The 25,716-nt window shown below is 32.8% G+C and overlaps 1 long non-coding RNA gene across 1 annotated transcript; it reads right to left on the bottom strand.

Annotated features, from left to right (window-relative positions):
- Positions 1–3,826: 3,826 nt before the first annotated feature.
- On the bottom strand, positions 3,827–18,410 carry LOC127705442 (uncharacterized). Its single transcript, XR_007983884.1, has 5 exons — positions 15,840–18,410; positions 12,760–12,926; positions 9,658–9,771; positions 7,825–7,943; positions 3,827–4,194 (listed from the first exon to the last, which is right to left on the bottom strand). It is a non-coding gene; the product is annotated as an uncharacterized LOC127705442 (long non-coding RNA).
- Positions 18,411–25,716: the final 7,306 nt, after the last annotated feature.

The following is a 25,716-nucleotide window of genomic DNA, read 5'->3' as shown; positions in this document are numbered from 1 at the left end:
CAACTTGGAGATATACACTATCTGTGCATGCGGCGCTGGAGTAATGCTACACCGAAATTTAAAGTGCATAATAAGATAACTTTAAAATTCTCTTTTGTCGTTAAACTTTTAATTATTAGGTCTAGACCGACTTCCCTCATTATCAAGGTCTAGATGTTAGTCAAGATATGACGCATATTTCACTGTATCTATGGTATCCTTTCCAGTTCACTGGAATAGATGCAATCATTATAAATCAGGCCGTTAGTTTTCACGTTTGAAACGTTTTACATTTGTCATTTCGGGGCCTTTTATAGCTTACTATGCGGTATGTTTTTTGGTCATTGGTGAAGGCCCTACGGTGGTCTCTTGTGGAGAACTATCTCATTGGAAATCATACCACATCTTCTTATTCTATATGTTAATAAAACTTTGAATTATTCAGTGAAAGGACATCATATTTCTAGCAGAACACGAGACTAAAGGATAATGTCAGCCTTTTATTTTCTTGAGAAGCGCCTGTTTGAAATTTGTATTATAAGGAGAAAGGTACAAATCTGCACATAAGGATATGAAAACAGCAACAGTTTTGAAAGAGTATATTAAGGAGAGAGAGAGAGAGAGGGAGATTTGGAAAAATTGGAAACAGTGTGTAACCATCAAACAGCCAATAAATATTCAACAAAACTAAGATTCTACATACTTGATTAAAAAACACTTGTAAGTGAATCTTTTTAACTGGTACATACCGTTGTCGTCTTAAGTCGATTATTATACATCTCGGAAGTCGGAAAAGGAAAAGATCTTGAATTAAATCTATTAGATATAAAATGCATATATAAACTTCCTGTGTGTTGTTGACATATATCGTTTATGTTGATATGTACTTTTAAGGGTAATGTTGATGATTCTGAATGTATTTCATCCCCTGAGATTTGAAGGAACCCTGGCATCGTGGGACGTGTACACAATCAAATACTTTTTCGAACTGAGATCAATTCAATGATCTAATAGAATATATCAGGTGCCACCACATGCTCATATTTATGACTTTAAATTGAACATAATTTTAACTCAAAATGTATACATAATTTTTGAAATATACCTAATCATAAAAAAATTAGAAGACAACTAAATTATGAAAGTAAGGTCAAGGCAACGTATATTGATTGAGTATATAGATCTATTTATTGCTAACAACCCTCATTACAACAATAATTCTTTTAACAATAAACCACAATGCAATGTATCATTTTAATTTTCCGCTTTTCACAGTATAGAGGAAAATTATTGTACTAACGTTCCGTCTGATTAATCATTTGATTAATCACATGTAAAAAATGTATACATGTTCATGTATTAAAGAGCGGGAAATATTCCCATGTAGTAATAACTGTCTACCCAACACTGGTACCTACCTACGTTTACCTACGTTCGTTATGAACGCAGGAGCTGCTGTTCCTCTATGTTCATCTCTATCGTTTCTTCTACTGTAGTGTCTTCTTTTCCGGTTACTCTAATTGTGTGTTGTCCATAATCAATTGTATAGTCTAATTTCATAGGATGATCTTTCCAGTAAGTGTCTAGTCTGTTTTCAAATGTTTCACTTTAGTGGTTGTTACAATGTGTTCTGGCAAGCTGTTCCATGTGTCTACTATTCTGTTGGTGAAGAAGTGTTTACGCACATCTAATTTGCATCTTTGTTTGTTAGTTCTAAATTTATGCCCTCTGGTTGTACTGTTGTTTAAAGTAAACAGGTCGGTAGTCGCTTTACTATCGTATATTTCAGCCAGTATTTTAAAAGCTTCTATCATGTCCCAACGCATTCGTCTAAACTTCAGTGTTGTCAATTTCAGTACTTGTAGTCTTTCTTTGTAACTTTTGTCATTTGAGTATGGTAGCATTTTGGTAGCTCGTCTCTGGACATTTTCTAATGATTCAATGTCTTTTACTTTATATGGATTCCATACACTATTGGCATATTCTAAGTGTGGTCTTACCAGCGCCTTAAATTACAGACAGAAAGATTTGTAATCTAATGATTTAAATGACTAATTGGTTTGCCTTATTTACTTGAATTTGTATATGTTTATCAAACGCCAGATGACTATCTATGTTTACTCCAATATCTTTTTCTTTATGTATCACATCCAATGCTGTCGTACCACCATCATACTTTTTCATTTTATAACTATATGTGTCAACTTTTTTCCGCTTATTATAAATTTTCAGCATCTTACATTTATCAGGATGGAAGCGTAGCACCCATTCAACACTCCAATCGAACACATTGTCCTAGTCATGCTGTAGTAGGCTAACATCATTCTCTGATTTAATCTCTCTGAACAGCTTAGTATCATCAGCAAATAGGAAAACCTCTGATATCACACTTTCTGGTAAGTCGTTGATAAAAATGACAAATTGTATAGGACCCAGGACTGACCCTTGAGGGATCCCACTACACTGGCAAAAATGCCACACATGTGTACATGCGTGACACATGCGTTTCACATGTGTGTCACACGCATGTGAAAGAGACGTTTCATGCCACGCATGTGACACATGTGTGAAAAACACATGTGATACGCATGATACACACATGTGATCATGCGTTTCACATGTGAATCACATGCGTAAGGAAATACACCTGTGATACATGCGTGATTACTACATGTAAAAGGCATGGTGCCTGTATTAAATATTTTTCAAAATGTCCTCCTGTTTGTCCAATTACCATGATTGTTGACATGTTTCTCAGTTCTCATGTGAATTACATGCAATTTCTAACACATTTTTCTAACACATGCGTTATACATGTGTTTTCTCTATATATACACAGGCAAAATGAAATTAAGGTGAATTGAGCATCAATCACACAAATTCACAGTATTTGAGCATATTTTAGATAAGTTAATGCTAATCTAGTACACATTCTATTTTGATATATAAATATTCTTCTTGGTCTTGACTATGTGTTCATACTTCCATTATATTTTACTTTCTTGATTCTAAACAATACAAAAAATATTTATCTATCAACTCCCAACTCACAATATCTCCAATGCAAGAGATAAGATGCAATAAAACAAAGAAGGCAAGCAAATATCCAGGTCACCTTATTTCACTCCTAGAATTTTTTCGGTTATGTTCAAGTCTCAATACTTTTTTTAAAAGTCATGTAAGGATTGGTGATTCATTTATAGAATATGTATGCACTAATGTATATTTCATTTTTAATATGTATGTACAAGTCATTTTGTGGTTATCAGCCATGAGACAATCCAATCCCATTATGGAAATAGTCTTACTTGCAAAAGATGCCAATTTTTCTTTTGAAAGTTTTGAAGAAAAAAAGTATTTCACCCTGCCACATATTCCTGTGCCTGTTTCAAGCCAGGAACCTTTTCAGTGGTTGTCTAAGTCTCATCCTAATAAAAAAAAATATTTAAAGAATTTGGTGTTGATGGCAGCTCTTTGATTGGTATAGACTCTGGTTAATTAAGTAGATCATGACATTGTTTAGACACCTGTACATTGTTGAGGACTGTATGCTAGCACCTTAATGCCTTTCATGTGTTTTTGTTGTGTAGCTGTCTGATTTATTTATACCTCATATCTCATTGTATTAATAAACTGAAATAGAAAGTTCTGTGAAATATATTTTGATATACCATATTGAAAGTCTTGCTGTTATTTACAACCATTTCCTTCTTATTTCATATATCTATTTCAGTTTTTCATTTTAACACCAATCTTAAGGTTAAGGAAAAAAGAAAACAAATGTTGACAAACAACAGGCATATACCATTAGAAGATCTCAAAGTTTGGCTGCACAATAAACTAAAAATTCTTGTTATTTCAAATATTTATATAAAAATCAGTTTAAAACATGCATTTTCCATTTTTAGACTGTAATTGTCATGTTGGCACAATAATTTGAATTTGAATTGTATTATATTCTGAGAGTACTTGTGGTTTAAAAAATATACACGATATTTAATTCCATGTGTTTTAGATTTCTTGAATACACCACTCCCATATAATGACTACATGTCTGTTAGTAATGTTAAGAGTTCTCTCCTGCATGTAATTGCTGTAATTGCTATTTGTACCCAAGGCTTCCTTCATACATTTGCACTTATCCTTCTAAGATGTTGCTTGAATGATAAAATCCTGTAATACATTATCAGCCATCAGACTCTTGGAATACAGTTGCTGTAATAAAAAAATAAACTGTAATCACAGAGATATGTCTCGCTTTTTAGTAATTTCGATAATGCAAATGTTGAAATTAAAATAGCAACACTTTAACATGTAAGATTTGCAAATATTCAAAGTCAATGAACCATGACTAAAGGTACATGGCTAAACAATCTCCATGGAAATTAGATGTGCCAATGCTAATACAACGCATACCAAATACCATTGACTTATCATAAGTAGTTCCCTTTAAAAAACCTAAACACAAACTAATACATGTAAACTAAGAAAATTTTAAAGTCAATAAACAATAACTGAGGGGGGGGGGGGAATAATCTCCATGGTAATGAGATGTGCCAATGCTAATACAACTGCATACCAAATATCATTGACTTACCACTAGTGATTTCCCATAAGCCGACCTAATCAAAAACTAATACATGAAAACTAAGCAAAAGTTTCGAAGTCAATAGACCATGACTGAGGGGGCAGGGCCAAATAATCTTCATGGAAATGAGATATGCCAGTGCGTATTTAACTGCATACCAATTATCATGAACTTACCACTAGTGGTTCCCCATAAACTGCCCTAGTCACAAACTAATACATGAAAACTAAGCAAAAATTTAAAAGTCAATAGACCATGACTGAGAGGGTGGGGCCAAATAATCTCCATGGAAATGAGATATGCCAATGCTTATACAACTGCATACCAATCATAATTAATTTACCACTAGTGGTTCTCCATAAACTGACCTAATCACAAACTAATACATGAAGACTAAGCAAGAATTTCAAATTAAGTCAATAAACCATAACTGAGGGGGCGGGGCCAAATAATCTCCATGGTAATGAGATGTGCCAATACTAATACAACTGCATACCAAATATCTTCGACTTACTACTTGTGGTTCACTATAAACTAGACCTAATCACAAACTAATACATTGTTGACGCTGCTGTCGTCACCAACGCCAGAAACAGCATACCTATGCCTCGCTTTTTTACTCCGTCAAGCGAGACAAAAACAGCATATATTTTTTGTAAAACATACATCAAATATTGGATAACCAATCAGGCAAAAAATGATAACATCAATTTAATCTCCAATGATTTACCAAACTTACACATATATATATATATATCGTGTGAACAACTGGAGTGGAATATAATAGTTGTTGTTTATCATATTTATTTTTCGTTTAATGTCTTTTACGTAAATTGGAATTGTATTACATCTGTAATTTCAGGACCTTTTATAGCTTGCAAGATGCAGTATCAGTTTTGCTCATTGTTGAAAGCTGTTCATACAGTGAGCTATAGTTGCTAACATTCAGTCATTTGGACTCTGGTGGATAGTTGTCTCATTGGCAATAATACTACATATTCTCATTTTTATCAACATAAATTACCACAATAATGAAAACTAACTCTATTCATGCATGTGTACTACACATTACCTGTATATATAATATATACTAGAATACTCCGGGACATCATGGTGTTGTGACTGAAGTAAAGTACCTTAGCCTTATTTTTAGCCTGAATTTTAAGATTTTTCGTTTTGTCATCTAATAATGTCATGCTGGTCATTAGGTGCACAGTTTTCTCTGCTTTCAAAATCTTTCTTTTTGAACCCTTCGACCCAGAACTTGTTAATTATCTGTAGTAATAATTATGTGGAAAACAAATGGGCCTGGAATGGTGTAATTTTTAATCAACACCATTGTCCTATATATATAAGTTATAAATAAAGTTGAATTCTTTGAATCGTCATTTTTATGTCATGCCGGCTAACAAATTGGACCTTGTTATTTTAGTATTATAGATCTAGATTACTAAGTGCTTGTAGAAACACAATTCCTCATTTTTCAAGCCCCTTTCTTACATGTCTTAACCTCATTTAAATTACAATACCAACTAAAAGCTCCAAGGAGCCTGTGTCGCTCACCTGATATTTTTTTAATTTTATAATTGATGCATGAAATAATGCAATCGATATACTTTTGCTTTAGTTTCAAAGATATAAGTCAAAAACTGCATTTTCCCCCCTATGTTCTATTTTTAAACTAGATACCCTAATGCTTATTATGGCCAAGTTTGGTTAAATTTGTCTCAGTTGTTTCAGGAAAAGACTTTTGTAAAAGATTACAAAAATTTACGAAAAAAATTGTTAAATTTGACTTTAAAGTGCAATAACTCCTTATGGGGTCAATTGACCATTTTGATCCTGTTGACTTATTTGTGAATCTTATTTTGCTGAACATTATTGCTGTTTACAGTTTATCTCTATTATAATGTTCAAGATAATAACCAATAAATTGCTTTGCCGAGCGCAGCTGGATATGACCACAGAGGTCCAACCCTGAACAGTTGGGGCAAATATGGACACAATATTCGCACTTGATACAGGTCTGAATTTGGATTGCAATTCAATATTTGAAACATAATAGGTTTCTGACACAGAATAACTGTAGTCAAAGAACTTAGAATTGGTTATATGATTTGAATTTATATTCAAAATTTTGCTTTTGTGTAATACACTATGCTGTTGCGAATTGACCTCCATCCCCTTTTAAAAAAAAAAAATTGAAGGATTTTCTTTTTGATTTTGCTTTCTGAAATCTTGAGGAGAAAAAATTGTCCCCCCCCCCCCCCCCCCCCTTTTTCCAAAAAAAAAAATCTTTCCCTCAGTTATGGTCATAATTACAATTCAAATTTCCAAGATGTATTTGAATTACCTCCCTTACATTGTAATTTGTACTTAATTGTCCATTAACCAGGACACCCTTGTTTTTTCTCACTTTTTTGCCCCCAATTCCTAAATGGTTTGAGCCATAAACCCCCAAAGCCAATCCTAACCATCCCTTTGTGGTATGGAAACTTGTAGTATAATTTCAGAGAGATCCATACACTGTTCCACAAGTTATTGTCATGAAACTAGAAAAATGTTTATTTGGGCCCCTTATTCCTAAACTGTTGGGACCATAACCCCCAAAATCAATCCCAACCTTCCTTTTGTGGTTATAAACCTTATGTTTAAATTTCATAGATTTCTATTTACTAATACTAAAGTTATTGTCCGGAAACCAAGTGTCTTTGGGCGACGACGACGACAACGTGATACCAATAATTTTTTGTGGTCGTATAAAAATTGAAAAAAAAATTCTTAAAATTACCAATTCAGGGGCAGCAACCCAACAACGGGTTGTCTGATGCGTCTGAAAATTCATCAGAGATAGATATTCACCTGATGAACATTTTTACCCCATGTCAGATTTGCTCTAAATGCTTTGGTTTCAAAGATAGAAGTCAAAAACTGCATTTTACCCCCATGTTCTATTTTTAGCAATATTGGCCATCTTGGTTGATGGCCAGGGTCAACGGATACATTTTTTAAACTAGATACCCTAAGGATGATTTAGGCCAAGTTTTGTTTTATTTGGCCCAATAGTTTCAGAGAAGATTTTTGTAAAAGTTAACGGACGATGACGGACGCCAAGTGATGAGAAAATGATGCAATTAACAGCAAAAGTAGGCGAGACACTGGGTTCTGCGGAACCCTTACGATTTTTTTGAAATTGCCTTGGAATTCAGTATTTTTGTTATACCATTTGGAAATTAAATACTGTAACAAATACATACCAGTTACATTTATATATACTGTAGCTATAGGATCTCCTCAATATCTAATCCTGTTGTTAATTTCATTTAAACATATAATGTTTATAGCTTCCCTTCCACTTACATCTGAGGAGCTAATTCTGAAAATTAAAATTCCTGTGATTATCATATAAAATCTTAACCTGATGCAGTCTGCTTCCAATAAAAATAAATTAGGAATACAGTTATCCCTTGGCAGAGAGAGAAAACAAGTGATATTTTTATATTATAACCAATACTGCACATGGTACTGTGGATTCATTTTTATTCGTGGTATACCAATTTTCGTGGGTTTCGTGGGTCACAGTGAACCACGAATTTAAGAATTCAACGAAGAATAATCCCGAAAAATGTGTTTGGAGTCGGATGTTTATTTCCAGTTATGTTATGCAGTTATCGTATAGTGTTGACTAGCGATAAACTTTGCAACATAACACGTGTTTCTATTGAAAGAAGATAAAAGTATTTTGATTAAATCAATAATAAAAAAAATCGAATATTAGTGAAAAACTACTTTTTAAAATTGATTAAAACTGTTCATGGAAAATAACTGTAAGTTGTTAATTACCGTGTCATAGTTTGGATTACTGGTGATTAAAAATCAATAGGATGAAGTATGGGGATATTGCCCGTAGGTAATATTGTTTACGACAGGAACATTTATTTTCACACCTTTTACTTATATGACTGTTTATTATACTGTGATTAGGGAAATAAGCTTTCAATCATATATCAATCATAGAGATTTGAATGCCTCATAAAATTACCGACAAAAATTTATAAATTGTAAAACAAACATATAATAAGTTGTCTCTGTCCACGATTTTAATCGAAGTTTTCAATGAACACTTTAACCTAGGATGACCAAGCGATGATTTTGATAATTTAAACTTTTTCAATGAATTCCTTCTTTTTTGTTTTATTATTGATCAAACCAAGGAGGTTATATGACATCCTAAATCAAACAGAAATTCACGAATTACGTATCTGAATTTATCTTTTTTTTCAATCAGCGATCCACGAATTTACGTTTACCACGAAACGTCTTTTTTTCTCTATCCACGAAAATTGATACCCAAGAAAATAAATGAATCCACAGTAATTGGAACATCACTAGTTTTCTGGATTGGATTGTTGCTCACTTTGTCAGGATCTTTTACAGCTGACTATATACTAGTAGTATGGTTTTGTTCATTGTTGAAAGTCATACAGTGACCTAAATTTTTTTACATCCTCTTTGACTAATGGAATGTTTTCTCATTGACAATCCTACCATACATTGTAAGACCTTATTTATAAAATACTAAAAATTTCAATCTGTGACAATAACATTTTATTAATTAAATAAGGTAATCTGATCGACATTATGAAGCAATTTTCAAAACACTCTGTCATTGTCTGACAGCGATCAAAGTAATTTTAACTTCTATGACAATGTACAATGATGTATATATGTGCAAGGCTCAAAACTAAGTATTACAACTAAATTCATACATATATCCATATACATTTACAAGGTACTTAAAAAATCAGCGAGACTGATGCATAAAATGTAGGTAAAAAAAAAAAACTTTTGTTGGATCCTGCATCATAATTATTACAAGTTAATGAAGGCAAGTCATAATCATTGAGTACATGTACATTATATTTGAACTTAAAGTAAAGGATAATCTGATTAGTCTCTAATCAGTAATGAAGCCACACAACACTGTGTGATAACAGTGACATATAAGTCTCCCATAGATGCACATACTATTATTTTAGGTCTTTTGTATATATATGTTTAAGGTTACTTAGAATTGGCTGTTGACATACATGTACACATGGACTGTCAGGCATGGAGTCATTGGACCCTAGGTTACTCCAGTCCATTATCAGTCACTATCAATAGTCAACTCCTCTGTCCATTTGTTGTAATACAATGTACAACTGAAAGGGAGAAAACAGTACTTTATTAATAGCATGTGGATGCAAGACTATAATAAGTATTCAAAGAGTTTTGCAAACAATTAGCTTATCCATTTAGGAGAATTCTGTATTTACCTAGTGATGTGACAGTAAACAGTGGCGGATCCAGAACTTTTTATAACTAAAGGGAGGGGGCCACTCCAGTCATGCTTCAGTGATTCCCTATATAATCAACCAAATTTTTACCACAAAAGGGGGGCCGACCCCCTGGATCCGCCTATGGTAAAATCAAGTTTAATGAAGGCCAAGCTTAAAATACAATACAGTTATCTACTTTCTAATGCAGCATATTAAAATAAATACCATTTAACAAATATTTTGCATTGTCTTTAGCAACTAAACAATGTGACGTGATATGCGTACTCATGATGTCAAACATAAAATTCTAGAAGTACATTTTATTTATACCTTTCGTACGCTTCAGAGTGGTTTCAATGTTGACAAAAAAAATGGAGGACCTTTCACTGGACTGAAAATTTCAAATAGTCCAGGACCTTTCATTTTTTAATGCAAATTTTAACCCCTGCATGTAGACCAATTTGAAAACCTGGCCCAAAATAAATAGACAGCTGCACCATGAGCACATGATACACCAATCGCTTATTCAAAGAATAAAGTTCAATAACTTTTCAATGTCATAATCAGACATTCATGAAAAACTAAAGGGAGGTTATCTTAATAGATATAAACCAGTCACCAAAGTTTCATGATAACTGCTCAAAGCATTGTCTGAAATATGAAAATCCCCCTTTTTTATGAATAAAATCACATAACTCTGAAATATAAAATCTAAAATTAATAAAAACCAAAAGGGAGCTTATGACAATAAATATAAACAATTCACCAAAGTTTTATGAAAACTGCTGTAAGCATTTTTGAGTTATTGTCTGAAAACTGGAAAATCTCCCTTTTTTAAATGAATATAACCCCACAACTTGGAAACATAAAATCTTAAATTTATAAAAATCGAAAGGGAGCTCATGTCAATAGATACAAACAAGTCACAAAAGTTTCTTGCCATTTGGTGAACACATTTTGAGTTATTGTCCCAAAACTGGAAAATCCCCATCTAAAGTTTTTTAATGTTTTTTGGATATCAACAACTTTGTCAAACATACATGGAATTTTGACATGGAATTAGTTATATCTGCACACAAGAACACACATTTGTATGTGTTTTTTCTGCATAAACATGTAATTCATAATTTATTAAAACTTCCGACATAGTCCCATTGTGCATCTCTTTTTCATGCCCTTGTCGTAACGGAGGGGGCATCAAGTTTTACACTTGTCTGTCTGTACATCCTTGCATACTTGCATTGAAAAATAGGTTTTATACCCTTTCGATATTTTGGCATTACACAGTCATACTTTTCTTAAGACTGCATAAAATGACAAACTGTGAAACATTGTTACACAAAATCTGTTGAATGTAAACTGATAGATATTTTAGTTTGGGAAAACATGTTTTTTGCACCTTTTTTATTGTAAGACCTATTGATGAATCCAGTCCTTTTTGGCTAATTTTGAAAGTTGGTTCTTATGTTGTTTGCTGTCTGCCATTACTGTATGTAGTTTATATTTTTCATCCTTGTAGGTTACTTTATGGTATTGATTTTGTTCATTGTTTAAGGCTGTACATTGACCAGTAAATGTTTACATCTTTGTCCTTTGGTCTATTAATTGATAGTTGTCACATTGAGGATCATACCTCATCTTTTTATATTTATATGCTAGGTCATTGAAAAAGCTCCAAGGATACAACATAATTTAATTGTTATATATTTGCAAATTCATTCTGATAATGCAAAAACATAAATTGATTGACTTTTTTTCTTATTTTAATGTCCAGAGGCAAATATTTTATGTATTCTAAACGAGAACAACTTATCATGATCAATTAATAATATAGGCCAGTCTGACAATGCTTGTTTTAGACCCTTTTTGGTCTCTAATTCCTGAATGGTTTGGGCAAATACCCCCAAAATGAAACTTAACCTTCTACTTGTGGTACAATTTCATAGCAATCAAAATACATGTACTTATAAACAAGTTATTGTCCTGAATTTAGAAAAATGCTTGATTTGGGCCTTTTTTGGCCCCTAATTCCTACACTGGTTGAACCATGACGCCAAAAATAATCCCAACCTTCCTTTTGTGGTATTGAACCTTTAAATCTAATTTCATAGACATTCATACACTTAAACTGAAGTTATTGTCCGGAAACCAAATGTCTTCGAACTAGTTGATAGCAATATACGACCTCAAAACTTTTTTGCTGTAGTATACAATATGGTTGTTCTTTTAAACATTTTCATAAATAATCTAAAAGAAATGTAGACCTGTTTGGGATTGCTTGCAATGCAATTTTCATTACATTAAACAATATATATTTCCACAGAATAACTTCTGTAAACCTAAATTTTAATAGCACTTACTTTCTAACTCATACATTTCAAAGTGACATTATTCCTGTATAAATTGCCAAATAAACGGATCACCGATGTAATAATAAATCTTAATTATAAATTTAATACTAAACAGAAAACAATGAACTTGCGGAAAAGATGGTATACCGCCAACAAAAGGTGCAAAGGTTTTATTTCTTGGTTTCCTTAAACTGACCTCATCATGAATATCAACAATTTTTTTACGACTATGCCTCTATTGAAAACAGCATGCCTAAGTCACAGCTTCATAGCTGTTGTGGCTAGACAAAAAAGAACAAGCGATTGAGAGAGCTTTGAATGCAATTTTCTATAAAAATGACCTGTAAAAAAAATAAATTTGTCACTTCTAACATGGATAATTTTCGAACTTGCCCACAACATTACAAGAATCAAACTTTAAACTCTTTGACCTCAAACTTTTAAAAAATCTTCGAAACTGCATGTACAGAGCCTGACAAGAAAAAATTATTCAAACATAGTTATCATTTTCATTACATACCTCTCATCACAAAATTATTCATTGACTACTGCTCCTCATATCCACATAAATCAATAGGACAATCTATGACTCCACTGTATAATCTAGAAAGCAATGTCTCAAATGAATTCTGTCCTGTTGCTTAGCTTCTCCTACTTCTAAAAGTAATTGTACTTTCGTTGAAAAAGCTAAAATAAATAATGTTTAATAAAATGAAGTTATAATACAATGTATCTGCCAAAATTGCCTTTAATATTTTGATCTGGCAAAATTGGCTTGCTTTGATCTTTTAAAACTAGACCAACAAACTTTCCCTGAAAAAAAAATGACTACAAAAAAGTATTTAATCATTTTATTAATGTTCTAATCCATCAAATAAATTCCATATGACCCTTGAATGAAGGGATGAACAAAAGTGATTACATGTACAGTATATATTACAGGATCTCTGGATCTGTCATGATTTATAATGCCAATCTTTGGGGATTAAGTTATTAATAATCATGATACTTTGAAATTTTAAGTCATTCAAAGTTGTTTAAATTACACCAAAAGTTGGACTATTTTATATAAGGTAGTATCTGAGAAATGGACTAAACCAGGCAAGGTTTGGTGGTAAATACATTGTACATGTACAATGTACTTTGTTTTTGGCTTTGAACTACATGTAGGTGTTAGTAACTGGGAGTACTCTCAGATCTGAACTTGGTCTTTTTTGTTGTGGGGATGTGTAAGTACCCACCACGTCTTGTGTTTGGTTTTGTTAGATGTCTTTCTACTTTGTATAGATCTGACAAGTTAAGCCCTTTTCACATCAATATACCAGGTTAGGAGGTGGGTTTGGCACCACAAACTACTAGTCTAGCCCCACCCCATCCTGTACATATTTGTATGTATGTGCCTGTCCCATGTCAGGAGCCTGTAATTCAGTGGTTCAGTTTGTCGTTTGTTGCTGTGTATCATATTTTGTTTTTTTGTTCTTTGTTTTGTATATAAATTAGTCTGCTAGTTTTCTTGTTTGAATTATTTTACAAATTTGTCATTTTCATTTGGGTTCTTTTATAGCTGACTATATGGTATGGGGTTTGCTCATTGTTGAAGGATGTACAGTGACCTCTAGTTGTTAACTTTGATGTCATTTGATCTCTGATGGAGAGTTGTCTTTTCTCATTAGTGTAAACAAGATTTTATTTTGAAAATAATTAGGTTATTTAAACATTACAATATGACAGTTTTATTAGGATTGGAAAACAAGTGAAATTTCACGGACTTTTACCAACTCCTCTCTTTTCTCATTGGCAATCATACCACATTTTCTTATTTTTATATTTACATTACGTACATGTAAATTAGATCTTTCATCTTCTGGAGGTGTCCGATTCCTAAGTACATGTACAACAGGGGGCCCTAATTAACAGCATGATTTTGAGTCGGCTAAAAAACAATCAGATAGATTATGATACAATTAACAGGATCTTTGCAATTATTTTGCAAATAACTAAGCTAATGCAAGAATAAAGTTATTTTCCAATAAATACATAAATTAAATAATAGTAAATAATGAATCTACAATTATATTTTAAGAAGTGAAACATCATTTAAATTCAATAAATATCATATATTATTATTAAATTTCAATTTTTTTTTTTAATTCTGGGTAGATAAGTTTTTATTTTTTTAAAGTACATGTAGGGTGAGTTGGTAGACCTTTATCTGTTTATAATATATTTATTATATATTATCATGATTATATTCATTTGGATTTTACCCAAGTTAGGCAAGTTGCCACGGTTGGCAGGAGTACATTGTATATTTAACAGGATTTAATCCTTTTCACAAGTGGGGCGATTTTTTTTTGATGTGGGGCAAGCAAGTTGGTATGAAGGGAGCTACCACTTGATTTGGGGGGGAGGGGGGGGGGGGGGGGGTGGTAGGATGAAATTGTTATGAACAGTTATCCTGCATTGTTTTTAGTTGTAATATCTGTCCTGACAGTTTATTATTCATTCTTTTCGGTCCTGGCTTTTATTTTTTTACTCAAAACTCCTGTCCCGCATTTTTTCAAATTCCGTCAAAGCCCCCTCTCCCATAAAAATCAAATGGTAGCTCCCTAAACAAGAGTGGAGCGATTTTAAAATAATGGGGCGTTTTGCCAATTGCAATGGGGCGAGTTGACTTGCTTCCGTTTTTGCCAATCTTTGACTGATTTTCGGGTTTATACATGCATGACAAGGACAAAGTCAAATGGTTTTTCGTGAAAAGTATAACACTAGCATCTTCCTAAAAATGCGCATGATTATATTTACATTTCATTGCACTTTCCAAGTACAATAAGTTGGTACGTAATCCATCAAAACGAAACACTTTCGTCAGGTCAGGAATAACCACCAATTGGTGGACTATACCTCAATTGACGTATAATCCACCAATTGACATATATTGGTATAGACCAATTGACGTATAATGCAAGTTTTTTGTAATAAAACGCTAGTCTGGGATAGGAGCATCATTTTGCAACTTGCAACCTATTTTATAACCATTATTGAATCCTCCTAAAGTTTCAGTTTTGTCAAAGCCTGCTGCATCACTTGAGAATGCATGTGTATAACAATTCTTTTGTTAAAACATCTGTACTATTGACCATGATTGACTTTTAATAATGAAAGTCAAGTATTAACAAAGAGCTCCATTCACCTGGTGAGTTGTACTCATAATCACATGACTGAAGACAGTATTGATGTCCATTGACCGGTGATTAGTGGAAAATTTACCAATCAAGAATTGACAAGATAACAATAGAAGAAACTGCAAATACAATTATTGATTAAATGCAATATGTTATGTCACTATACTTAACTAGGAATGTTTGACATGTTTTCATACCATAATATGGTTATAAGAAAACAATGCTCCATTTTGGTTGTATAGTTTGCTTTGAAATACAAAGAATTATACTTCAATTGGTCTATACCATTATATGTCAATTGGTGGATTATACGTCAATTGAGGTATAATCCACCAATTGGTGGTTATTCCTGACCTGTTCGTTGCGTTGACTTTCGTTCCCCGGATTCAGTTAATCGACAATGTAAGTTACTAACCCATTTCAATATATCTGTTTATAATAACTTTTTGATCCATCAGTTTGAAAAATCAAAGGTCTTTGTATCAACTATCTGACTATCTTTGTCCATTCTTTTAAAACATGAATTCAGCAGCAGACGAGCGTCCATGGATTTTGCGTCATAGTATAAAAACGACAACGGTGAAAAGATTTCCGGGTTTCCGTATTCGACGTGCCAAGCTTTCGTACATTTACGTATATATATGAGAGTTAGTCTGGAATCAAGAATGGGGATTTAAATAAGGACACAAAAAAAATATATAGATAGTTGAAAAGCAAAAATATAGAAAGAAGGATCATAGAGAATAATTGAGTATACTTAATTATGAAGAATCATGCAAAGACATTATTCTCAGAGCATATACATGTCTCTGGAAGAATTGAGAATAAAGAAAAACTAAATAAAGAATATTCAATCATTTTATATATTATTTATAACTCATTCACATTTTGTTCCATTCAGAATTAAATAACTCTGCTGAGGGGGGCATGGGAAGTTTGGAAAATTGACAAACGATAATTACTCTAAATTCTAATCTGAGGAGAATTAAATGTTAGACAGTTAGAGTGTAATAAATAAAATATAAACATATATTTTTCAAAATGATGTCACAGAAAACACAGATTTTTTTTTTATTACTAATAAGATTCTGCAATTTGAGTATCTATGTCCAACAGATGTCAGTGAATTAGAAATTTTACTAATCTGATAGACGTTTAGTTAAGAATCTGTGACAAGTTCTTTTGTAATATTATTAGGAAATTGCCTACCGCCTCCTTGATTTAGAATTGCATACTCTTCAAGATTAAGGTAGCCTACACAAATAACAGCCAGTTTTGGACTTGATCTTTTTGTCCAAGGTTAAACAATATATTTTGTTTTATAATTTTCAACTCATGAACTATGCATATATTTTTAACACTATCTCCTCATGATATTCGACGAAAAGCTCACCAGATCTTATCTTCACATGTTTGCCAATATGGCGAATCAAATCAAAGTTTTACTTACTTAATTTCAAGTTGGCAATTACATGTATACTCAAACCTAGGTTGCCACATGTTGAGCAGAAAGTTCCTAACTTTATCATTCACAATACTTGAGTTCACCCATGTATTTTGGAGGTTCGTGTTGCACATAAAGGCGGATTTAGAGCACCCTGCCCCTCCCCTTTTTGTGGCAAAAATTTGATCTATTATATCGGGAATCACTGATGCATGACTAGGGAGGCCCCCTCTTTAGCAGTCAGTGGCCCCCTTATGAAAATTTCTGGATCCGTCAATGGCACAATCTTTAGTTTTTATGTAATGTTAAGCCCAACGGTTACTGGGAATTTCTGTACAGTATTTCATACCAAGGTTGTTTGGGTATCACAGTTTTAAAATGTTATCACCGTTGATCCAATAAACAAATCCTTGGTTGATCTATTCTTAAACAACTTCTTTCCAGTAGTACCCTCACAATGGTATTAATGACATTAATGCCTCCAACCTGGGACTATTATGGAGACTATTATACAATAGTCCCAGCTCCAACACTGATCATTGATATTTATATTCCCCTTATAAATAGAATAGAGAAATTGAGGACATTTGTTCCACATTTTATGAACTTTGAAAAAACACAAGCACATGTAACTTTTGACACCACCTGCGGGCAAGTGCCTGCAGGACACTGATGTGGTGGCACGTGGGTGGTGGTAAGTCAGTGGCGGATCCAGAACTTTTCATAAGGGGGGCCCGCTGACTGACCTAAAAGGGGGGCGCTCCCAGTCATGCTTCAGTGATTCCCTATATAATCAACCAAATTTTTCCCACGAAAGGGGGGCCCGGGCCCCCCAGGCCCCCACCCTGGATCCGCCTATGTAAGTTTATAACCGCCGTTACAGTAAACCCCTCTCAACCCACCAAATGCTTGCTTGAAACACAAGTAAAATATAAGCAGGTAATTATATCCTTTGCTTTTATTCCACACCAAAGATGAAGAAATGTATGATAAAGTTATAATGGTATATTATTCTGTACATTGTATAAGCCTAAAAATTAAAGGGACGAAAGTATGTAGTGACTATTGTTTGTCGTGATTTAAACACGATAATAGTGTTGCTTTCCCCTTTATCTTATGAGCCGTATTGAACAGGACAGACTACCCCAAACACTCTGAAACTTTTCAAGTACTTTCTATATGCTCATGTGTATTATATTGTTAGCATAGTTTTGTACTTGGACAGATAATCAGAATGGTCAACAATCAAGTATTGACAATGTTAATTGGTCACGTTTGTTTGAACTACCAAACCAGGTAATTTTTAAATTTACACTTGTACAACCCAATGTCAATGTTACATACAATCAGTCATTTTTGTAACACAAGGGTTACAAATAAGAAAATACTAAATAAAATATTCAAATTTATAATTTAGTTCCATAACTGTATGAAGCACCTAAGACTTAAATATATCTACTGGGTGTATCTGTCTGTCTTTTGTCCAAGATAGTTGGCAGATATATAGGAATAAAAAGAGATGTATGGTTATTGTAACACACCTTTGAGAAAGTTATTCAAACAATAATAACAGAAACACAACACAACACATCTAGATATTCCAAGTTCTAAATCATTTTTTTTCAAAGTGGTGAAGATCAAAAGATCTGCAATTAACACCAAATTCTCCCAATATAAATGCATACTTCTTTTACCTGTGTACATGTATATGTATTAAAAGAAATACCAATGAAAATCTTAATTAAAATAAATGTTTAAAGATTAAACTTTTAATTGTTCAAATAAGAAGAACATTTTATGGGGGAAGGGGGATGATTCACAGAATCCCCGGGCCTACTCCCTTTAGGAATTATATATAGAGAGAGACTTTTTACAAGTCTAGTCTCACTTTTTTTTAAGGATCCTGGACCCATATCTGACAATTATTGCACTTTTATTTACTTTGCCTTTTATTAACTGCGATTATTTTCCTAAGCTGATTGGATAAAATACCATTTATTATGGTGACAATTAAGGATAATCAGGGGCTGATCCAGCCATTTTTAAAAGGGGGAGGTCCCAACACAGGATAAAAGGGGGGTTCCAATTATGTTTCCCCATTTAAATGTATTGATCATTCAAAAAAAGGGGGGTTTCATGTGAAAATAATTTTTTTAAAAGTTAAATAAGATTTTCAATGGAATATATGTCTTACAAGGTATTAGATGTTAATAAACAAGTTTTAATTTTGATGTTAATTTTTTTCAACTTGGACACAATTAACTTTTTTTTCATGTGAATTTCACATGAAAAATTTAACGTAAAATTCATGTGAAAAATTTAACTTAAATGCACATCAACAAAATTTTCCTGTGTAACACATGCGTTACACATGCGTTTGACTATACATGTGTTACACATGCAAATATCGCATGTGTCACATGCGTTTTCCAACACATGCGTGACACAGGTGTTTTTCTGACACATGCGATTCACATGCGTGTATTACGCATGTGAACGCATGTGTACCACGCATGATTCACATGCGTGGCAAGAAACATGTGTATTACGCATGTGACACACCTGTGACACATGCGTTTTTAGGTACATGCGTGACACATGTGTGGCATTTTTGCCCTAGTAGTTACGTAATGCTAGGTGGAATAATTTCCGCAAATGTTTACACGTTGTTTTTATCACTTAGGAAGCTTTGGATCCAATTACAGGTTCTGTCGCTTATACCATACTGTTTAAGTTTTAGTAAAAGGCGCTTGTGAGGGACCTTATCAAAGTCCATATAAATTGAGTGTAGTATTCCTCCATTTTCCAGAATTTCAGTATATCTATCTAGAACCTTTATAAGTTGTAGGGAGGTGGATCTCCCACTTTTAAAACCAAATTGTTTGTTACTAAATAAATTATGACTATTCATGTGTTGGACTATTCTCTGTCTCACGAGTTTTTCCATTATTTTGCAAATAACAGTGGTCAAACTAACCGGTCTATAGTTGGATGGGGATGTTTTATCACCTTTCTTAAATAATGATGATATTTGACCTATTTTCCATCTTTGGGGTACTGTCCCACTCTTAAAATTTTCATTAAATATAGTACTCAGTGGCGAGTCAATAGTATTTGCTAGTTCAAATAAAACTTTTGGGTGCACTTGATCTGGGCCCGGTGGTTTTGACGTATTCAGATCTTTTAGTAATTTGTTTACCTCTTTACTACAAAAAAAGCTCATCACTTGAGAAATTGTCACAGTATCTCTTACCACTATCTACTGGGTTGTCTGATTCTAGTGTAAATACACTACTGAAGTATTCAGCTAGAACTTTAGCTTTCTCACTGTCTGTAGATCACTGTGTATCATCGCCACCGGAAATTGGGTACTAACGAAGCGGAGAGAAATGGAAAAAAAAGTAAACAAGGTAAGAATTCATTCAATTTAAAGCATTTCTACTGATTTGACTTAATAAATGATTTTTTGATATATAATTCTTTAAATTAGTAGGCCGATAAGTACAAAATTAAGACAAAATTTTGTGTTATACTCCAAAGCTTGCCACTTAGTACCTGAAAATTTCGAGGTCGATTGTCCTCTGTCGCCCCATTGGCAAGATATTCAACTGTTTTTCATTATTTTTCCAGACAAGTTTTTAGATTATGATAGTGTGACATCATATTGACTGAAATCTGTTGTCATAAAGATGTTTTTAAAGAATATGGACCAAAACATTGTTTGTTTATTGTACGGCGAATTGCAGGACGTTGTACGGCGAATTGCAAAATAACAACTTTTGTCTGTACGGCTTCTTGCAATATATTGTAATTTAAAGATGAAATTAATCACTGTTTAGATAATATCAAGTGATGAAATTTTGGCTGTATCAAAGCTTTACCGGCTTACAAATATACAAAAAAAACTACTTATCAAATATTATAAAATATATGCCGTTAATTTCGTTCAGAAGTCGTCGTTGCGTACCTCTATTTGACTTTGTGTTTTTAAAGACAAAAAGGTTTTTTTCAACCATATTATCCTAAATACATTCTGATTTCATATATCGTTATAATACTATCGACTGTTGTCTTATTTGTTGTCAGGGTGAAATTTTGTAAGTTCAATAAAAAAAACCGACCATCTATCTTTTGTTTGTGCTGTTTTTTTTTTTTTAATATAAACAGTGGAGATGTTGTATGATCGCAAATAAGATAACTATCCACCAGAGTCAAATAAAGTGTATGTAATCAATTATATGCTATCGTTTGGCCTTCAACAACGAAAAATCGTACCTTACAGTCGGCTATAAAAAGCCCCGACATGAAAATTGTGGAAGGATTCAACAAGAATACTAACGGCCTAACTCATAACAAAACAATTTACGAAAAATAACAAATATGATAGAGATGAACCAACGACAACCACCAAACTACAGGCTCGTGGCTTCGGACAGACACACAAAGAATGTGCTGGATTAAATAGATATAGGAAGATGTGGTGTGAGTGCCAATGAGACAACTCTCCATCCAAGTCACAATTTATAAAAGTAAACCATTGTAGGTCAAGGTACGGTCTTCAACATTGTTTATTGTTTATTTTTTAAATTTCTGAAATGAATAATTTGTTAAAAGAAAAGTGAAGAAATACTTTGTTTTCATTGAAAATTAGGAGAAATAAATCATGAATTGTGTTTCGAATTAATTTTCTTGTTTCTTATTGAAAATAAGATTGTATTTTTTTTTTAGTTTAAGTAAATTCAATCAATCTTTTTATTACAGGGAAAAAATAATAAAAGACTGTTGCTAAGGCTGTTTGGCCTAAACTTAAATGAGTAGATGGAGGGGTAGTGAAAAGGAGTGTATTCGTCCGAATTTTCATTGTTACAGTAGTACATTTTCATGATTAATATGTATAATAATTCTCAGTAAATTTTATTGTGATATTGTGCCAATTAAAATTATATAATTAATACAAGTAAGACTTGCATTTGCCTTAAAAGATATAGCAGTACGTGATTATTTGTTTTCAAACACACCTTCTCTGTTTTGAAACTTAAAAAGGTATGGATCTCGGCCTATCTGTTTGGTTGAATATAAATGTGAATTCATAGAGTTTCAAAATCAACAGTAAGCCCTATTTGTGTGTGTGTAAATAATCTAATCTTTAGATAGATGCTAAAATTAAAATCATTGTTCTTGATAAGAAGAAAAAAGTGCAACGTAAGCACGCCTTAATGTAAAAAGGTGTACCCGACTTATTCGTTCACGATAAGAATTTACCGATTTCGGTATTTTAACAAAAACTGTTACAAGGGCAAATAAATAAATGAACGTTTAAATTTACATGGATTTTTCCAAAAGAATTTATGAGTATGCACCATCAGGATTAAAAAGTATTTCAACCTGTCCTTATTAGATGTTATTTCATTATAATTCTTTAAACTTACAAGTCGAAGATGCTAGCTTTTGTGAATTGTATTATTAAGTATATAATATTAAGATGACAACAAAAAAAAACTTCATACAAGGTCATCTTTATTCTCAAGTAGAAAGTTTATATAAATAGTTAATGCCGTAGCCACAGCCGGATTTGTATCCCTTGTATCGGATTCTTCTTTCAATCTTTCCAAAAATGATTAATCTAAGGTTAATATTTTTTAAAATTTAAACAGTGTTAGCCACCGAGCTTGTTCATTTCTTACTACATAGAGATGAAGTTTTTTTTTTTGAAAATTAATGTTCTTTATTCTAATATATTCGCTGTATCTGCCTTTTACAAATAAGACAATAACATTAATTGAAAAAGGAGACGTGGAATGGTTTTCACTGAGAGGACTTTCAAACAAAATCCAAATGAAATAGATTTAACCAACTATTGGTTACTATACACTTCACAATGAACAAAACCCATACCGTATCAAAATTGCCTGATTTATGACAAAATCATAAACAAATATGTCAGGCAGCAACTTACTACAGCCGCTATATTACATGTTCCTGACCAGGGACAGACACATATATATTGAGGCGGGCTTAAACATGTTTGTGAGCACTCAAACCTCCCTTAACATGGTGCCGTGGTGTAGCAATACAACAATTTTTTTTGTAGAGAATGATAATTCATTTATATTTCATTTTATCTGAAAGTTGAAAGAGAATTCATTCACTTAATGGTTCTAAATATTCAATGCGGAAAAATTCTCCTGCCATTACCTCCTTCCTTCCCTCCACCCACAACCCATCCCCGAAATGTTCATTACTTATATGCAAATGCTGACTAATATTGTATGGTTAAAACATTTGGTTGAGGCAGAAACGACAGCTTTAGCTTTTTTTCATTTATAAAAAGGCATAACTCAAGAACGGTAACAGTGACGCTACCCAATTTATAACTTGATCTGTGTTTTGTGGTGATAAGCATTTCGTGTAAGTTTTAAAACATTTGGTTAAGGCATACTAAAGTTAGAGAACAGAAACCAATTATTGGGACTTTCTGGACATGGGTAACATTTAACGCTACGTCAGGGCAGAACAACAGGTCAGTAAAACAGTGACATGCCTTTCAGAAAGTTACAACATTTGCCAGCTTTTGTATATGCCGTATTCATATTGTATATGTGAGCCAAAATTTGTTCCTGTGAAAACTTATATCACAGGAAATATGTTCTGGGAGAACTTTTTTCACAGGTAATTTCTATATCATTTGTTCCATCTCTATAAAATAAGTTCCACACTTTACCTGGTGAAATAAGTACCGGGTTGGTGAAATTTGTTCCTTACCTAGTGAAATAAGTTCCGGGTTTATGAGATTTGTTCCTTACGTGGTGAAATAAGTTCTGAGTTTGTGAGATTTGTTCCTCACCTGGTGAAATAAGTTCCTTGTCTGTGAAATATGTTCCACTGGTTAAACAAGTTATCTTATATACTGAGCATTTTTTTGTTACATATACATCAGGTATGTAAAAGTTGTAATAGGACTGTGTGTACCCTAGACTTTATTTTTTATGGTCTATATTCTTTAAAAACGTTCATTTTGACAACAAATTTCAGTAAATATGATGCCACACTATAATAATCTAAAAAAGTGTCTGGAAAAATAATGAAAAACAGTTGAATATCTTGACAATGGGGCGACGGAGGACGATCGACCTCGAAATTTTCAGGTACTAAGTGGCAAGTTCTTGAGTATAACACAAAATCTTGTCTTAATTTTGTACTTATCGGCCTAATAATTTAAAGAATTATATATCAGAAAATCATTTCTTAAGCGGTACCCTCGTCAAATCAGTAGAAATGCTTCAAATTGAATGAATTCTTACCTTGTTTACTTTTTTTTCTATTTCTCTCCGCTTCGTTAGTACCCAATTTCCGGTGGCGATGATACACAGTGTAGATGCTATAAATTCTGTACCATTTACTTTAGTGTGTAACTCTGATATACCAGATATAGATTTTCGTTTAGAGTTTACATATTTCCAAAAAGTTTTGCAGTTAGTTTTGGCGCTTTCTGCTAACTGTTTCTTTCGTTCCTAGTTACTGTTTTAACTTTATTTCTAGCTTTACAATATTCTCTATATCTTGTACTATCTCTAGTCTCTAATTAGCGAGTCCAAAGCCTCTATTTCCTCTTTACACATCTTACTGCTTCACTCGAAAGTGGTGTTTTCCCCTTTTTCTTACTATTTGGTTTGCTTTTAGGGATACATTCATTCATTGTATCAGTTAATTTGTCCATAAAAATACTAATCATGTCCTCTGTACATTTTCCATCTAATAACTCATTCCAGTTTAAATTTAACTTATCTCTCATTTTATCATAGTCACCTTTATAATAGTTGAATTTCTGACTTGCGTTCGAGTAATAATTAATATAACAATATTAGTTAAAATTCAGCACGTAATGATCACTAGATCTAAGTGGATTATCATAGTTAATTTTCGATACTCTATTGCTATCATTTACTTATAATAAATCAAGGGTTGGTGGTTGTTGATTAATCCTATATCTAGTAGGTTTATCGACTAATTGATCAAAATAACAATCTCTAATGCACTCTATAAATTTTAGATCAGTTTCATCGCCAGCTTCCCACTGAGCCCAGTCTATCTTTGGGAAGTTAAAGTCCCCTGCCACAAGTATACGGCTAAATTTTTCCTCGAGTTGACTAACTTTCATCAAAAGTTCATTCAAATTTTCATGGTTAGTTTTATCGGACGACGGGCTTTTATATATACATCCTATCAGTAACTTGTCATTGTGTCTTTTAAGTTTATGTTAACCCATACATGCTCTTTAAGGATGTTCGCTTGTCAAGTTTTGGAATTTTTGTCAGATTTTCGGAATCCTCTGGTTTTATCCATTTGAATGCCTTAAAAAATTTTGCCCACTAACCCCCATTTTTCTTTTTATAAATCTTTTACATGTATAATTATACGCCATCTGTAAAAGTCTTATAAAACCTTTGTTACTTTTTAATAGTTTTTGAGAACTTAAACTTGTCAATGATAAAGCTATGAAAAGTCAAGAGAGAACATTTTCCCACCAAAATTTCAATGGCTAATATCTCGAAAACAAGCACACGGACCTATATTGTTTTTTCGCTCTTTTGGTTCCTTTATTAATCTCCTATCAATATATACTAGTGTTATGAAAAGCTTGTTATTTTGAAACTGAGTAGCAATCTTCCTTAAACTCAGATTCAATATTTACTTCGACTGCTTTAAGTTCTTTTTTTCATATATATATAAGTATTCCACGTCCGCTTTCTGACGAGAAATTATCTGGGAACATATCATAATCACTAAATGAAAACTCAGCCTTATTAAGGTTATATCTAGAGTTCTCTGGTAATACTTCTGTAACTAC

The sequence above is a fragment of the Mytilus californianus genome, unplaced genomic scaffold (genome assembly GCF_021869535.1).
Source record: "Mytilus californianus isolate M0D057914Y unplaced genomic scaffold, xbMytCali1.0.p SCAF_6, whole genome shotgun sequence".
NCBI lineage: Eukaryota > Metazoa > Mollusca > Bivalvia > Mytilida > Mytilidae > Mytilus > Mytilus californianus.
This window is presented reverse-complemented; position numbering and strand designations above follow the sequence as displayed.